Consider the following 4,772-nt stretch of genomic DNA (forward strand, 5'->3'; position numbering starts at 1 on the left):
TCACTGTAATCTAATTTCTCTAAGAGTAAATGCTTAGTTGGGTTCTGGTGACTCAGGCCTGTAATCTTAGCTGTTCTGGAGGCTGAAATGTGAGCCCACACGAGCAAGGAACTCCTGTCAGACTAGAGTAGAGCCGTGGCTCAAGTGGTAGAGCGCTGGTCTTGAATGGAAAATGGTAAGGCCCTGAGGTCTCAAGTTCAAGCCATAGTACCAGCGTACAGGAAAAAGAGTGAGAACACTCTGTCTCCTGGAACCCCCACCCACCCACACACCACACCCTAATACTGCCTTCTGTTCATAACAATAAAGAATGTAAGAGACCAACAGGACTTTGGAGTTGAATGCCTTAATTTGCAAAGGGAGAAACTGAGGCTCAGAGAATAGAAGCAGCCTTCCTGAAGTCACACAGCTATCAGTAAGGTTAGAGTATATACTGCCAGAGCAGAGTGCCTGGCCTTTATCTTGGGTTGTGAAAGAGCCAGTACTCTATGTGGTTAAAGGCCAAAGTCCATCCCCAGCACAGACTTTACCTCCAGAGATCCACACCAATTAAACTTTAAACAGAGACTTATCCCAATAAGGAAGAAATCTCAGGGTGGAAACGCTAAAGCAGAAAACAAAACAGTGAGACAGAATACCCCCGCTGAGTAGTTGCAGCCATGGCCCCGAGCCACCCAATGCACGGTGGGGCTTGGGGGAGTGGGATGCAGAAGAACTCACCAAAACATCACCAATCAAACTTTAATCAGAAGACCATTCTAATATAGAAGTAATTACACAGCACTGCAGGATCCATGGGAACGCAGGGATCAGCATTGAGACCAGCTTCTGGTAGCCCACATGAAATAGGAGAGACACACCACAAGGGCCACACAACAATGGGGGGAGTAACCAGGAAGGGGAGTTGGAGAGCACCATATCCAGACACAGAGACTTCTCATCAGGACTCCACTGGCCAGCTCAACACCAGCTTGAGGCTATGAGAGTATCCCCATCAGGGCCCCCTCCCTTGGGGGACCGCTCACAGTGGTGATGCAAAGCACCCTGATGCAATCCCTTGCCTAAGAGGGAGGGAACATATTTGAAGAGGGCAAAGATCCAAACCCTTTTTCTACATCCTCTTCCTGTACCCTCTGCTGTTACTCGGGAAAGGCTCCTGTGGCATAGCTCTGCAAAATACAGCACCTGACTCTTCCCAAAATTTGTGCCAGTGGTCAGCAAGCCCTGGGAGAGGAAGGCAGGCTGGGAGACACCTGGAAAAACACCAGGACCCACCATTGTGAGCAAACAACATTTTCCAACTTTTCCCCAAATAACCACCAGCAAAAATCAATCCCCAAGGAGAGGCAGGCAGCCAGTGAGGCTCCTGGGAAAGCAACACCAGGACCAATTCCCAAGCCAGCAAGCCACAATTCCTAATTCTCCACAAAACTCCTGCCCATGGATAAAGGCCTCTTGGAGATTCGGCAACCACGGAGATGCCTGGGAAATCAAAACAAGGGCACACCCCTACACAAGAAAGAAGGCTGAAAACCATTACATCCCCCAATACAGCATCTCTGATAGTAACAGCTGCAAACAGTTCTAGTAGCAACTACAGTGAAATTACAACTCAGAACTGTGTGGATCTTCCTCTGAAAGGGCCCTAACTCGAGCTATTGCCATGGAAACTGCAGTATGGAACCACCCTGATCTCTGACACATTGAGCTGAGCAGACAGTCCCCCTGCCGTAGATTTTTATTTTTACAGACACACACACACACACACACACACACACACACACACGTTTGTTTGTTGTTCTCTCTCTTTTCCTTAGTTTTTAGAGAACATAAATTCCCAATTTGAATATTCTGGGTCTACTGATAGGATGATTTGAAATTTGTACTCACACAATTTATATATATTTAATATTCCACCATTTTATATTGTTTTCTCTGTTCAAAAGTAGAGTTGGAACTTGACAAGAGACTGTAATTACCTTAGGCCTTTTTGAGAAGGCAGCATTAGAATTAAGAGAGTTTACCCAAATTCTTCATTATTTGACTCCTTCCACAATATAGAATACAAGGCTTCTCTTTGTTTCTTTTTTCTTTTCTTTCCCCTTTCTCTTCTTTTCCTCCTTTTATCTTCCTTTCTGTCCCTCATTTATACCCTCTACCACATTCATTCCTTGTCTTCTCTCTCTTTTCTCCTCTAACTCCCCTAAAACTAGTACCTCTCCCACTCAAACACACCCCAGAAAACTACCACCTTCCATTCTAATCTTACCCCATAAGTTCAGTGCTTCAACTGATAGTCATATTTTATCACTACAATTCCACACTACAACGGAACCCTACATACCCACTCAATAATCCTTACAAGACCTAAACCCAGATAAGCAAATCTCAACAACCAAACCAGTCAACCAGTCAACCAAAAATCAAGAAACCACTTATTCAGAAGTTCACAGATGCCCAGAACATAAAACCCAGAGGGTCTTCAAATGGGCAGAACACAACAAAGAAAGAATAGAAATATGCAACAAGGAAATACAAAGATCACAGAAAAACTCCAGAAATCAGACCAGAAAAACGAGACCTAGAAGATAGTTTACAAGATGCACTAAAAACATTGCTGATGAATTTAATTAATGCAAAATTTGAAATTATACACAAGTTAATTTGTGAGCAGAATGAGGCTAGGCTATAAACAATGGAAGAAATCATGGAGATCATGAAAAAAGCCAAATGAAGTCCAAGAGTTGACAAAGGAATTCAAGTAAAATCAGCCACTTAGTTAAAAATGTTTAAGAAAAATACAACAAACAAATCAGTGATGTAAAGAGGTCTTTATAAATCACAAAACAAGACTTCAAAATAGAGGTAGAGGATCTCAGAAATGGCCAAACAGAAAACAGAATTAAGCAATAAAGTAGAAAGTCTCTGTGGCAGAATAGACAAAACAGAAGGCAGAGTCTCAGATCTGGAAGACAAAGCAGAGCAAATTGAAAGACAGGAGGTTATTTTCTGGAACAAGTCTGAGAAACAAGAATGAAGCCTTCATGAATTACAAGAGTCAATCTGTAGACTTAATTTAAGGCAAATAGGTATCTAGGAAGGGAAAGAAGGGATAGTCAGGGGGATAGGAAACATTTCCCATAATCTTAGCTGAGAACTTCCAAATATCAAAAAAGTAAGGCATATTCAAGTACAAGAGGCATTCAGGACACCCAACAGGCTAGGTCAGAACAGAAAATGCTACCATCACATTATAACTTGTACAGGATCAATAGAGACCAACCAGAGGATCCTCAAATCAGTCAGAGAGAACAAACTAATCTGATTATGTAAAAAGGAAAACCAGTCACAATAACCAGAGACTTCTCAGCTGAGACCACGAAAGCAAGAAGAATCTGGGACGAAGTTTTCCAAACATTAAAATCAAACTATTACCAACCCAGCATACAATATCAAGCAAAATTCTCATTCATAACTGAAGGACAAATTAAAACATTCCATAACAAAGAACATTTGGAATAATTTATTTCCACCAAACCAGAAGTTCAAAAGACACTTAAAGATGTCCTTCACACAGAAAATCAACAAGAATACTATATTCGCAGAGAAAATTCCCTCACCATAGAACTAAATAAACATAGTAATAATAGAGGACCCACAGCCGCTAGAGAGGGAGATAACATGCCAGGCAACACCAGACACCTCTGAGTTCTAGCCCTCAATATCAATGGACTCTACAAATAAAAGACAGAGATTAACTAGTTGAATGAAAAAGCAGATCCATCAATCTCTTGTCTACAAGACACACACTTACTGATAAAAGCAGATACATTCTCAAAGTAAAAGAGTGGGAAAAAAAATCTTTCAAGAAAATGTCTCTAATACACAGGCCAGAGTAGTGATCCTATTATCAGATAAAATAGCTTTCAAATTAAAATTAGTACAGAAAGACAAACAAGGCATATGCTACAGGAAGATATGGAAGTTCTAAATATCTATGTACTCAGTGATAGAGCACTCAACTTCATCAAACACACATACTACTTCACTAAAAGTACACATAGATTAAAAGCACATTGATTGTTGGTGACTTCAACACATCCTTGTCACCTCTGGATAGATCATCTAGGCAAAAACTCGTAAAAGAAACCTCAGACATAAATAACTATATTGATCAACTAGATTTAACAGACATCTAAAGACTCTCACCCAAAAGAATCAGAATATACACTTTTCTCACCAGCCTATGGCACATTCTCCAAAATAGACTATACAGTAGGTCACAAGCAAACTTGTGCAAATTTTTAAAAATTGATATTATCCCCTGAATCCTACCAGAACACACTGGAATAAAATTAGACTGCAAAAGCCATCACAGAAAAAATCTCTAACTCATGGAGCTTGAACAACACCGTGTTGAGTGATCAGTGGGTCTTGAGGAGATCTTGAGGGAAATTCAAACATTTATGGAATTTAATAAAAAAGAACACACAAAATATCAGGTCCTCTGGGACACAGCATAGGCAATACTCTGGGTAAAATTTATACCTCTGAGAACTGACATCAAAAGCTGCAGAAAACTCAAATCTATACTTTATTAACATAAAGTACCTGGAAAAGCAGGAACATACCAAATCTCAAATAAATAGGCAGGAACAAGTAATTACAATTAAATGAGAAATAAATTAGAGAATAGAAAAACCATAGAAGGAATTAACCAAACAAAAAAACTGGTTCTTTGAAAAAATTAGCAAAATTGACAGACCCTTAGC

The sequence above is a fragment of the Perognathus longimembris genome, chromosome 28, assembly GCF_023159225.1.
Source record: "Perognathus longimembris pacificus isolate PPM17 chromosome 28, ASM2315922v1, whole genome shotgun sequence".
Lineage (NCBI taxonomy): Eukaryota > Metazoa > Chordata > Mammalia > Rodentia > Heteromyidae > Perognathus > Perognathus longimembris.